Source organism: Amblyomma maculatum, chromosome 7 (genome assembly GCF_055883805.1).
Source record: "Amblyomma maculatum isolate TAMU_Amacu chromosome 7, ASM5588380v1, whole genome shotgun sequence".
NCBI lineage: Eukaryota > Metazoa > Arthropoda > Arachnida > Ixodida > Ixodidae > Amblyomma > Amblyomma maculatum.
The window spans coordinates 26,122,079-26,136,121 of record NC_139350.1 but is presented as its reverse complement, the minus strand read 5'-3'; the positions used below and the strand labels follow the sequence as shown (position 1 = coordinate 26,136,121).

General features: G+C 42.9%; 1 long non-coding RNA gene across 1 annotated transcript in view; it reads left to right on the top strand.

Annotated features, from left to right (window-relative positions):
• LOC146182843 (uncharacterized) overlaps positions 1 to 14,043 on the top strand; it is a 33,018-nt gene that overhangs the window by 3,241 nt on the left and 15,734 nt on the right. Inside the window, exons 2-3 of the long non-coding RNA XR_014708415.1 lie at positions 1,432 to 1,563; positions 12,414 to 12,614. This is a non-coding gene — a long non-coding RNA (uncharacterized LOC146182843). The remainder of the gene's footprint in view (positions 1 to 1,431; positions 1,564 to 12,413; positions 12,615 to 14,043) is intronic.

Sequence of the window (14,043 nt, the reverse complement as noted above, 5' to 3'; positions counted from 1 at the left end):
GGATTCAGACAGCCGTCTTTCTCGACGGCGCCTACCAGATGGCGCCACATGTATGGCCAAAGCTGCAGCGCACCAGGCCGATAGCAGAGAGCTCTCTGATATCACAAAGTAACCTAGGAAGCAACCCAAAGCAAACAACTCTCAATAGAAGATGTCTACGATACTGTCTTTACAGAGTGGGCAGAATGAGAGGAAGATGGCTACACAGTGTAAAAAAAGCACTGAGCAGGAGTTGAGGAAAACCTCAGTTTGCAAGCCGAGTCAACATTTTGACAAGAGAACTTGTCTTAGTCTGGTTGCAGATAAAGACAAGTCTTCTTGTCGAAATGTTGGCTCGGCTTGCGAAACTGAGGCTTCCCCTCAAACATTGAAAAAAAAAAGCATGAACTGATGTTGTCCAAAAAAAGGTAATTCTGAGAGCATAGTAGAACCCGTCTGTGTGGCCAAACATTGCCCATGTCAGCTAAACTGCAAAAAAAAAAAATGTATTTCATTCCCCTTTCATGTGGAAATATCTATATCAGCCATAGGAAGGTGTCTAAACGCTAGGCTGCAGGAGACTAGAAGGATCTGAAAGAGGTCAACTTGGGTGAGCTCAGCCAAATTTGCAGCATGTGTAAGAACTGCACACTTGCCCTTGGAAGAACAACTGTTCCATACAAGTGCTTTGACACCCCCACATGAGTGATAGCAAATGCTCAGGCCTTTCAAATTTCTTTGATTAATGTGTCAGCACACCATCCATGTACCTGAGAAGAGTTGTTTCTGAGCACCTGCGAGCATTTTATGTTAGACTGGCGGGAAGGGGCTGTTAATCATCATGGGCATCGGCAGAATGGTCCAAAGGGGCATTTTTGAGGAAGCTTCTCTGCACTGTGAAACTGAATGGTTCGTGCACTGAAGCGTCCACAAGATGTGACGGAGCCAATTGTGAAGAGGCACCATAGCTACTGCGGCATACTGCAAAAAGCGCCGTGCACTGACGATTCTGTCAACATAGGTTATAGTCAGAGTGGTTTTTAAATGCATTGATGCGACATTTTACCCAAGTTTAAAACTGAATTTTAAGCAAAATGTCTAATTGTGTTTTATCCCAGTGAAATCGGAACCGAAACTAAATGCACTTTTGTTTTTCATTCCTTCAACGTTGTTGTTAAAGTGCTGTGCCCCATCACTTTAGTCATTGCCTCGTCTTTGTCATTACTCACTGTGCCGGACGTCGGCGAACTTCAATGTTTATTCGAAGCGCTTCTTCGATTGTGAACCGTCATAAAGTCTGCTGTGTTCAGCGTGCGAATTCTGTAGTAGGTCGTTCGCTCGTGTAGTGCTGTCAAAATTCGATATTCCACCTAAAGGGCCATTTCAAGTCTTGTTAGCATCATTGTGCTGTGCTCTGTCTAAAGGATGGGTGTTCTGTGTTCATTTTGAAAGGATCGGAAGGAGGAGGCCTGGGCAGTTCTTTTCAATGCGACAAGCTGGATCTGCCATATATGCAGCAGTACGTTTGCTGAACCTGGATAAAGGTGAACAGCTATCTGCCTGATTACGCTGTTGTGTTTAGAGGTAAGCAATGTTTACAATCTGAATTTAAAGTACTTGTGCACATAAGAAGTAAGACAAGTTAGAGAGACGACATATTGTATCGTACTGCTGCAGTATGTCTTTACAGCCTCTAAATAGTGTTGTATGCACTTCATTTCAACTGCCGTAGAGGGGTCACGGCACCTGCGGGTTAGTCTCGGTGATTTATTGCGAGAAGATGTGGTGCAGAAAGGCTGCAGCATGAGTATTGACACGATCGTTTTGTATTTTAAAAAATGCTACCGTGTGTGTGCAATGCTTTTTGTGACTTTAGCTTCAGCGGGAGGCAGATTGGGTCTTTTTTTTTTATTGAAATGTGTGAAGTTAAGCAGTAATGGGCTTACATCCGTGTCTCATTCTACGCATTTCTGCTCATGCTAGTTCGCGTATTGTGTTTGTTTATGTGTGTTCATGTACGCCTGGGCTAGCTTAAATTTATGGTTGGTGATCAAGATAACAGCTGTATTTTGTGGACGCAGGTATTCAGATCACTTTATAAGCATGCACTTATTGGCTGTGTCTTTTGACTGCTGGATCCATCCAATCTAGGATTGCGAAACCGGTTGGTATTACAAAGAAAGGTAAATTTCTCTGCGTCTGGATTTGCGTTTCTCATCGCATGAACGTTTTTTTCATGCTCATCTTGTGTCTGATTGCCTAGACTTTAGTTTCTGACATTTTGATTATGCCAGATTTGTTATCGCATTTGTGCTAACTATGGTTTTGGACAGGCATTGACATTTTCCTAAGCATGATGATTGTGCAGCCCAGACAAAGACAAGTGCCCTTGTCGAAATGTTTGCTCGGCTTGCAAACTCGAGCTCCCCTATAACCCTTGCTATAACCCTTAATGCCGTAGACATCATCTTTCTCTTCTTTTAACTTTTGTTTTTATTGGTCTCATAAAATGTTGAGTTGCGTTTCTCTTTTTCTTAAAATTATTGCTTGAAACAGAATAATTCAGTTCAGTAGTGATAGAGGTGAGGAAGACTGATGTAAACAAAAGAACTAGCAACGCTGTTAATAGACTTGAACCGGCTCTCAGAGCCACCAGTTCCAAGACAATACAAAGAAAAGAAACAACAAACATGTCATGCAACTGTTACATGATTACTTTTTTGCTCTAGTCCTTCCCTGTAATATTTAACAGGGTCATGAACATTAAAGTACAATCCTTTTCCACACAAGGGCATGGACGGCATGGTAACACACTTAAAAATTTTAAAATGGCCTGAGCTTCTGCCATCAGTCTTGTGTTGGTGTCACAGCATTTGTGTCGAACAGCTGTTCTTTCAAAGGCATGTGCGTAGTTCTTACACTTGCTGCAGTGTTTGCTTACCTCACTCAAATTTCGATCTCTGAGGTTTTTTGAATTATATATAACGTGCTCTCCAAGACCTCACTTCACAAAGGTGGAGTTCAAGTATGTTTAACGCAACTCCAAAAAACTTGATCTCACTTTTGAACCAAACAACCAGCCCCCCCCCTTGAAAAGATACCTGCCGACACCCATCTTATACCTCTGTTGTACAGGCAGTCTCAATGCTCATTGAGGGAATGGCAATTGACATTTTCGATGGTCGTCCAGACGCACCACTGCCACACTGAATTTCAATGGTCATTGAGTAGTGAGCGTGTGATCCGACAGACCGAGCCGTGGGTAACAACATCTAGTAAAAATATGAAGTGAAAAAGTATAAAACTGGTGGATATCACACTAAGTGCTTTTTTTGAATGAAAGTTCGTTCAGAGAAGGGTATTCAAATACATCAGAGCACGGCATAACCCACATGTTCTGCAGGCGAGCAATGCCAGAACGACGACAAACGATTTGCATTTGCCGCATTCGTGTTGTGCCAGGATGCTGACACTGCTCGATGGTTGTCTTCGCTGCGTTTGTAGTTGCTATCGTTAAAGGTACATATGGGCTCTTCTTGGTCTTAGCTATCGCAAAGCATGGTAAAAGGTGAACATGAGTGAAATGCTGCAGCATGCCACGCTTCCTTAAAAGAAAATCGTCAGTTTGTTTACATCTGAACAGCGCATATTATCTAGAGCGATTACTTTGACTCCTGAAAAACTAGTTGACGAACTGTTTAATCTAGTGTCAGTAATTTAATCCAGGAGACATTTTGCTTTTTTGTTATTTAATTTTGTAGTTTGTTTTTTATCTTAGGGTGAATGCGAGGCTGCTCCTAATGTTCCTTTGCATTGAACCTCTTGAGTCAATACTGATTGCGTTCAAGTGTCATTGAAAACCGCTTTGTGGAATTGGCTGATCCCCACTGAGTTCAATTTCTATCGACATAATGGGCATTGAAACTTCCTGTGTGACAGCGGTCTTAGTGAGCGCCTGTGTTTGCATGTGTCTTTCTTGTCCCTACTACTACTGTGCTGTATTCTGTATTATGAACCAACATGCTAGGCAGTACATACTAGTGATTGAAGCTGTTCAAATAGCTTCATCCCTATAGACCTTATGCAAAATTGCTGCCATCGGCCGCTGCGCACATTTCCGCCATGTTCAAGGGTAGCTAGCTGCATTGAGGAGCGGCAAGCGGCATGGAGGGTTGCGCAGCCGGCTGCGTTAATGCTCGTAGTCGGTAATATCGACATACTGTTGTGCCCCTTGTACACAAAATTAAAATAAGGGTGTAGAAGAAAAGAATCAGCAAGTTACATCCCTTGAGCTTTTTTTTTTCTTGAGGCTTGTGTTAATCTGCTCTCGCGTGATTGTCGCGCTAGGCACACTTTCGATCAACGGCATGCCTGAATTGTAAAATATCTTATTTAGCGTGCATTGGAAGATTGCAAATCAGTACTCTGTGCTAAGGCAGACCAAATATATTGCCCATGGTGTGTTAAATTTGCCTGTAGACGGACTGCACATCGCCTTTTCGCATAGAAGATGTGCAAGAGTGTTGTTCCTGATTTCCTTGTCGTGCCAATTCATCCCAGCTTTTAAGGTTTCATGCATACAAGCTGTCAACAAATTTCTCCTGTATGTATACGTCCAGGTATCCAGATAGAACATGTTTCGGCACTTCAAAGGCGTCCGACTGCTCTCTTAAACTTCAGCGAGATATTCTAACGTCTTTATGCATTCGATTCATCGATGAATTAAATATAGTCGGCTGCGTCCAGGCTTCAGTTGCTGAAATGCATCTCCAGAACACGACTTGCAAAAGAAGTGACTCAGAGTATATGCGGGGCAGCAACTGCCCCTACCGTGTAGCTGCTCTCGTCTACCGTGGGTTTGCATGATTGTTGTTGATATAGTGATGGTGATCACTGCACTGTTTGCTTTTTTTATTAACGAGATTTTTTTCTACGAGTTGTGTGAGGTTCATCGAAAAGGAGTTACGCCTTAATTTGGGCCACGCCAGTTTTCTTTTCTCCCGTCCATATCACTGAATAATGCCTTTTCTTGTTTAACCTTCATGGCGTGCCATGAAAACAGTGTAACGAGGTAGGGATTGGAACTGTCAACCATTTGACACAGAGTAATATCATTTGTAGTGAGCCTTACCGCACTTAGCAGTGAGGTTTGCTACTGCGGCTATCGCAGTAGAAGCAAAAATGAGCGCACACGTCTTCCAACTTTATTTTGTCTAAAAGTATGCAGCCCTATACATGTAGCAATCCCATTTTCTGTATGCCCATTGCTTGTTACATTCTACTACTTCCCTGAATTGCTGCTGGCAAATAATGTTTGTTGTTTTGCATTATGGCAAAAAAAAATCTCATGTATCACAGCTTCACACTGAAAACATTTTTGTGTTCTTTCAGGTGTCAACTGACTGGACGCCCCATAAATTCGGACTTTGCAAAATATATTCAGCGGCTATAGAAAGAAACCCGCCATTTAACATTAGACAGCCCATATATGTTGGCTACTTTTTCGCAAAACGATTTCATGAAGAATGTCGCTAGTGTCAAATATTGCATGAGAACGCAGTGCGATTAGTTTTTTCATTCAATATCTTCACAAGCAAAGAAAGCCATTAAGGGGGGAGGCTACTCTTACAGAAAATTTTTTTTTTTCTGCACCAAACTTAATCAAAATGCACACCCTTTACTAGTTTTTTTGCGCCGGTTTCAAAAATGTGATTGCTTTTAAGATATGTTAACTAGTTCTCAGGATACACTTAATTAGCTCCTTATAATTACCACGAACAATGGGGGAAAAAGGACCTTATAAAGGGTTACAAATGGCACATGGTTAGATTCTAGAAAGAAAGAGGGATGCAATGTTGGAAACAGTTTTTTCCTTTTATCATTATAAGTGATTTTAAAAGACACTGAAACTCAAGGCACAAATCGTGCCTAACATGCAATCGAGAACTAGAGCATTTAAAAAAAAAATTCTGAAACATAATTAAAAATTATGCTTCCAACATTGCATAGCCCACATAACTAGCTATGTGCTAAAAAAAGAATTATGGTTCTATCTGCCATAGATGTCGAGATATGCTAGTTTGGGATCTGCTGAGTGTCCAAAATTTTCATTTTGAGAAAAACAACAAAAACAAAGAAAGTGCTGTTTATGGAAAAATGCATCAAATTTATTCACATATTGGTATTGCCGGGTGCTTAATACCCCCCTGGGATATAGTCAGTCTGACTACAGTCATTGAAATGGCGCTTTCTCAGTGTGCGCTGCAGAGTTTCCGCCGACTTGCGCTTCTGTATAGATGCAGTTTTCCATTGATCATCTTTCTCGTGCATCCGCTTGCTTGTCTGGGGGCTAGGCCTTAGGCTCAGCTCTTGCAGTATACGAGCAGCAGTCCTTTCACTACCGGCATTGAATTTCATTACAGCTTCAGCCACAGCAGCCTGAACGGTGAAGAGAGAAGCATGCCGTTCCTTTCGGGCAAGTGCCCATATCATTGCATGCAAACTCTCGTTGTTTGAGTCTTGCCTCGTTGGCAGCGTTCCAGCAGCCTCCTGTCTGAAAGCCTTTCGTATATAGGCAGTAAGGCACTGCAGACATAGGATGGCAGATTGTATCGGTGATGTGGCATAGCTTCGCCTCTAGCCTCTGCCGCATTTTGCCGGCACCAAGAATCAGGGCCTGTTGGACATAGGCTGTGGTTGTAAGCAGAGTCGTTCGATGTCACATGATGGTAGGTGGCCATCACAGCTTTGTGAGTGGCCTCCACATCACCTATGTGTGATTTGAGCGCCCATGAATAATAGGAGCTCATTCTGGTGATCAAATCTTGGGTGAGTTTGCCTCTTCCACCAAATGATTCTCCAGCAGGGCCCTTCTGCTTGGTGACCAGATTGCGCAGCGCAGTGCCCATGCGTTTTTGCACGTGATTTACGCAATCTTCTCTCTGAATTTCAATGTAACCGTACACTTCCGCTTCTTTCAAAGCAGGGAACGTGCGGCTGTCCCCGTCCAAGAGCATTGTGGTATAACGGAGGTTATGCTGCTGTAGTGACCGCTGGAATAGGATCAGGGCAGCCTCAACCTCCATTTCACCAGCCTTTTTGCTCGTATTTTTTTGGCAGATATGGCTCTGCTTCCAGGCTGGGTATGTGGGGTCGTCTTCTTTCGGGCCTCGTTCACACGCGGCGCAAAAGTTGCTCAGCACAACGAAGTCGAGAACAAGTTCCGTGAACAGTTCAATGACAGTTCCGATACCAACGTGCGAGGAGTGTCCACGTGTCATCCAGGAATCGTCGAATGAGACCGCGATGTTGCGTGGATGCCCAATATTTATACTCCGTTTCATACATCAAATGCAACACTCCCAAAGCTACAGCTCTTGTTTGCGCTCTCTGCATCCGCGATAAAAAATAGTGCCTGCTCTTGACGAGAGAAAATATTAGTTGCTTTGTCTGCAAGCTTAATACATTTTACATTTGCCATCAACTTCATAAAAAGCACCTTTTTTAGGGAGAAAAGGTCGGATTCGGCTAATTTGTATGTTTTTTATGTCGTTTTTGTTCGTGCCGCGTTTTGCTGCCCCGCAACCTTGCCAGCTATGTCACCAGATGGCGCTGGCTGTGCCCTCCGCGCTGCGCATCTCTTTTTGAGAAAATGGTTCTTTGGTGCACATTTTTTTTATATGATCCGCTTTGTCAAGATGTCTAAGCATCGAAGCATGTTATTGCAAACGTGTATGCTCGGAGTAGAGCCCGTTTCGGCAGGAACTACTCGCCTACAGAACGAGCGCGTAGTGATACGCCTCCTGCTTTTTTTTCTTGCGGACTACTTGCGTAGCTTTCGCTGCGTTGCACCTGATGTATGAAACGGAGTATAGCTCCGCGTAAACTTCCTGAACTGCTCGCGCACAGTCGGAAGTCAACTTATGGGCTGCGCTGTCCACTGCTGGCGTCAACTTCGTCTTGACGTACTTTTGCCAAGTTCTTGCGTGCAGACCGCGGTGCGATATATTCATTGTCGAAAATATATCATTCAGCGCCGCACGTTGATTTCCTGTCGACTGCATTGCACGTGCGGCGAGAATGTTCACCACAAAGGGACTCACTGTCTGGTCGGTCTTCACGCGCGGCGAGCTCCATCGCGATGAAATGTTTCCACAGTTCGTGCACACCAGATTCAGTTTGGCGGCAAGGCCGTATTCCCTTTCGGTTTTGTCGATGTTTACGTTGGCGTCGCACACTTTGCACTTCACAGACGCCAGCATTTCATTCACTAACTTCAAGCTTACAACTGTGAAGGTTGTGTCGCTAAGAGGGGCGATCGTGGCGTCAATTCTGTCAATGATCTGTCTTGCGCTCCGTTGCTGCAGCCGCTGCCATCTGTTGAATCTTCTCTTGGGCTTTCCTGTCCCTTTCTTTTATGTCACAAGTTTCTAGCATCGGAGTATCGCGACGAACGCAACCGCTGTCCGAAGAGGTTTCCGCAGTCGGCGCCGCCGTTAGGCCTATCCGGGTCGGCGATTCCCGATCCGCTGGCGGATCGGAATGTCCATGGCTCTCTTCACGTTGCTAATCAGCGATTTTTTTCGCTTCTTCCCGTACTTGTGAGAAACACGGAACTTCGGCGTCGACATCGTTGCAGGGCGCTCCACTCCGACGAACGCACTTTGGCAAGATGGCTACCGCTTGTGCGTTACTGACGCTCCCAGCAGACGACGCGGGGCGCGTCAACCAATAAGATAACAGGCTTTAGTCATGTGCACTGCCTAGCGACTAGCGTCGCGTGTTTCGGCTGGTCTTTGCCGGCAATTTCTCCCTCATCCAATGCGCGCAAAAGAACAGCAATGGCACGAAATTGAAACGAAAAGCAGCTCTTTCAAATGAGACCAAGATGGCGCCGATCGCTTCAGTAGACGACGATAGCGTGTCGCGGAAAAAGAACTGTTCTTGCGCGAACATTTCCTCAAAGCGAGCGTGAATATATGTTTTTCTACTCATTTTACAGTGTAAATATTGACTCCAAAGGTTAGAAAATTCACAAGCTGGTAGAAAAACAGTTGCAGATTTCGAAAATTTTATTTCTGAAAAATCGATTTTTTCGCAATTTCTTCGTCCTAAAGAGCCGCCTCCCCCCTTAAACCTCGTTCGCCCCCCCCCCCCCCCCCCCCCCCGTTTCTTTACTAAGCTCATCCCTGACATGGACAATGATAAACAACTGAAATATTTCAATTCCATCAAGAATTACGGAAAGAAAAAGAAAAAATGCGGTATTAGAGAGGAGAAAGACTGCTGCAAAGACTGCGCATTGCACAAAGCACTGCTCAAATACTCGTCCACGAAGGAGCTTGACATTGCATCTGGGTATAGGCAGACCTCTGCTATGTGACTTCGTGCAGGCAGCAGTATCTGCTATATGTTGATTTTCACGAAATAGAACCACGATGTGATGGCAATAGGAGCTATACATATCTGAGGAGGATCAGCGCGCACGGAATCGTGTCGTTGACCTCTCGCGTTTCGCCGGCAAATTCACGTGGTTGGGGGTTTTAGTCATTAACATATAGAATATGTCATCTGCTATATGTTTGATTGCACGCTAACGAGATACATCAGCTGCTAAACGTTCAGACAGAGGATGGGAACAGTAGTGCGCGCTTCACTGGGAACTGTGAAGGTCCATCAGAGTGCAGTGTTTATTAGGCATCAGTCCAATATTAAAAAAAAGAAACAACATTAAGCTCTTTCGTGTACGCATAATGACATCGCAGACATCTTTTACACCCGGAGGCAATATAAATATGTTTTGCATTTTCATGGACGCGTATTTGAGTAGCGTATCAAGGAATGCCCCAGAGCAACAACAAAGGTTTTGCCATTTGTAGCTGTTACCACCGTTCGCAAGAAGTTTTGGCAGTGGAGTATCGCTTCACGAAGTAAAATTGGAATGTCGGCAGCGTGGAGAAGTCACTCGTCTATTATTCTGTCATTTTTTGCTTTGAATGCGAACAAATACAATGAAATCACAGCACTAAACACGCAGCTAAAGCGACGGTTCCACTGTGGTTTTCTGTAAGCAGGTCAGTAAGAGGAAGCCACTGATCTGCGATTATGAATCAGTTTGCACACACACAAGGTGCGTCTGAACTTTCTTCCTCTGGAAACAACCGGAGGTTCACCACGCAATGTGCTTTTCTAAGCAGAAATAGCTAGCTGGCTTTATTATTGGAAAAATTGATACATAGTACATGTTTTTCTGCAAAAACTTGTTATTCGTCTTGCCCTAACTCAATGATAACATTGGCTGTTAGCATGCTATTTATGGACTTGCGATGCATAGCAGTAAGGCCTAATACATTTGCAATTCGACCCCGTTGATGATCTTTAAGACTTATAGAAGTGTGAGCAAAGCCAGAAAACAAAGAGCACAGAGTTCAAACTGAGGTTTATCAATTTATGCATGGATTAGTAAGCGATGGAGAATTGTTTTTGATGCATGCAAAACATCTGAAAAGAAAATCATTTACTGCCTCGTGCACAGATATAAGGGGGAACGAATTAATGTTCATTATCTTTCATACCAGAAGCAGGCTTCATTACAGCTCCAGTGCCAGATTTTTGAGATGGTAGACATATTCCTGGGACTTCGAACGACATACATATTCAGTTAGCCTTTTCTTGCTACCCTTTTTGTTTTTTGTGTCTGTAGATGCATAACTGCACACCATATATTCTTTGATTTATGACATTTGTTTCGTGCAACACACTCTTGTGGACAGGAAGTTTTCAACGCATATTTAGCAATTATCTTTTCTGCCAATACACAAAGGCCTACAATTTTTGGGAATCAAGGACGTGCCCCTATCTTTATTATTGCTCATGATGGCTTCAAAGGGCTTGTGGCTGAATGATTAGAGGAAAGAGGTTGGGTCAAAGCCATTTTTAGAATTTTTTTCACTAGTGCATATTGCTTCCTTAGAGACGACTTCAGCAAATGTTTTAAGTGACTGCTTAAAGGGACACTAAAGAGAAAAATGATGTGGTCTTGCATCCATAGAATGCCAGTTCCTAGTTTCAAAAAAGCCACTCTTACTGAAAACAGAGCTGTTATAAGGTAGTAAGAAGGAAGAACAGGAATACAGGTTTCGCCGCCACAGCCGAAACAACCGAGGCTTGCAACTACAAATCACGTGACGCGCAAGGGATCCCGGAGGCTGACAGATGCGAATTACGTTGACTGTTTGAATGCAGTAGTCGGTTTTGTCTTGAATATGATAACATGCTTTTATCTAAACGATGGCAAAAAGACAACGCAAATGTTGCAAAGCAAATATAAAACTATACTCATTTCGTCCGCTTGTCGGTAGAGGCCGCTAGCCTCTCAGCTAACACGATGCTATGGGCATCCACTTCAGTTTCAGTTATGTTCCGGCTCAGGCATTTCGTGCGGGCTCGAATAGTTTGGTTTGGGCCTGCGGCGCCTGAAATACGAGCTCAGAGTTGCAGATGCACCTACCTTAAGTGCGTATCGAATGAAGATCATGACTCGACACGCACCTGCGAAGTATTCTCCGCTCCCCAGCGAGCTAGCAATCACAGAGTCTCCTCTTGTGTCATAGTGTGCATCATTCTACCCTACTACGTAGTAGGAGAAAGTTTGAATTCAACCAGCGGGAACAAAAGAAACCTCAACTTTTTATTGCAATATCAGCAATAATTCAATTTTTTGCTGCCGGTTATGCGACGACAGTGTTACCAAATGCCGTTTATTAGATTTTGATAGCATATTTGAGTGTCTGTAGCATCCTTTTAAACTGCTCGTTTGATTGAAAAGCCGTCAACATGGCAGTAGTGGTCAGTATAGTATGTCAGAAATATTTGGGGGCTGCGTAAAAAAACCATATCATGGCAATTTGTGGTTCAAGAAAATTGAATAATTGTTTTGTAGTTGATGACAATTTATTAAATCATTGTGATTGTTGAAATAAGTGAAAAAATAAAGAAAGGGGGTTCAGAGGTGGCAAATTTCATAAAATGAAAAGCGAATGCTTGATGGGGCTAAATAATAAAATTTAGTTATTGGCATGAAATAATTGAAAAAAATGAAAAATGCTTTCAAAGTTTCAAACTTCTCGGAATAGAAAGCAAATGTTTAGTTATTCTAAGTATTGCTGTAGAAAAGTGAAAATTATAAAAAATATTTTACAGAATATTAAAAAGCAAATAAAGACGGCTATATGTGTGCAATACTGCCACATCATACCCTGAATGGCTAATTTGCAGCATGGGCATGACCACCTGCTATCTACTGTTCGTAATATCTTGTACTGTGCTCTAAGGATGAATGTATAACTAATTGCTTAAAATGTCATTAAATAGCAGCTCTTTATAAACATATTTTACTTTGACGCAAGATATTGAAGTCATCCTTTTGGATGCAGGTTCTGCTTTGAGGCCTTGCCTAGCTGCAGCTGCTTCGCACCCTCAACCCCACCGCCACTTATCATCTGGGTATGGCTGCTTTGCTGTTCCCAGTGGCCATCTACAAAGCATCTGAAGGTAAAGTGCATTCCCTGCATCCAGATTCACTGCTTGGAGACTGCCCCACCTACACAAGCCAACACTCTTCTGGGACTAATGTGGTATGCACCTACAATGAATGTGGCCATGCAATAGACTTCTTTAACTTAGGTTTGTTACCTACCCTGCTCCAGTTGTGTCCAGATTAGTAATTCAATTTGTGGTTTTAATGTCAATTCTTTGGCCTTTCTGATTGCTACCACAGATTTTCATGACTCATCCCTTTATTGCTTTGGTGCACATGCCATATGTCTTGGTAGAGCTGTCATTGGACAACCAACTGAAACCATGAACTCGAAAGACATCTCCCTTAAGTCCATCTAAAAAACCTTTATTGCAGCTATGATTTATACAGAACGCCATCCTAGCTTGGCTTTTCTTGATATATCTTGCACAGATTTGAAAATATGGTTGGCTGTCAGCCAATTCATTCTTTCTAGAAGGTCGATACTACTGCAAAGAAGACAAGGACAACCAAACACATGTGGCACATGTGAAGCACAACTTTCAGTTATATTTTTCTTAGGAAGCCTGCAGCACATACGTCACTAATATGGCAAAAGATGAATGCCTGCTTGATTGAAATTGGCAGCCTGTTGCTGGGTGCAAAAAGCCTGGGTGTAATGTAATGGAGATAAGATACCCCAAATGAAGCAGCTGCAGCATCATTTAAAAATTCATGAGCTACCTACAAAAAGCAGGTGGCAGTAAAATATGGAATTTTCATTGTAGCAGAATTGTCATCAGAAAGCGCAAAATAAAAAAAAATAATTCAAAATTGTTGACAAGAAAATTGGCTGGTCAGCTGGCTAAAAAGTGTCCCAGCAAGGTAGATTGAAAGGTAACTGACACTGAAGCTGCGTCAAGTAAAACAAACAATAAAAATGCCAATGCAAAAGCATATTTATTTATTTATTTTGCGTGCCCTCAGTCACTGAACTGTTGGAACAGGGAGTGACATCAGTAAGATCAAATGTGGCTCTTAGGTATTTGCTCAAAAGTAAAGCTGAAGCAGTGCTGAATTTCTCATTACATTTAGTTATATGATCTCAACTAGTTCCTGCTAAAGCTTTTTTTTCTATGTGCCACAATTGTAGCCTCTGTATAGAAGGTGTCGTATTTCATTGTTTTTATTCTTTCACGTTCATGCAGTCTGCTGTCAAAATCACTTTCTCATTTGCCAAATGTATATGCAGCCACAGGTAAGAGCAAGGTTGTACACAACATTAGTGGTGCATTCAATGTACAGTTCCTGATTTTCTTTTCACATCTCTCTCACTTCTTGTATAGGAGGTATGGATTCTAAACAGTTGATTAGATGTGGAATAAGGACACCATCTGTGGCCCATCTTTATGTTGTGATAAATGTAATAGAGATACGAAACTAGTTTCATGCAGCATCTGTGGGGGTTCTTACTAGGCCGTCGAGCCTCGTCTGAGGTCTAGGCCGCAAACTCCGAGCTCTCGTGATCGCACACCACGGGCAGCCGT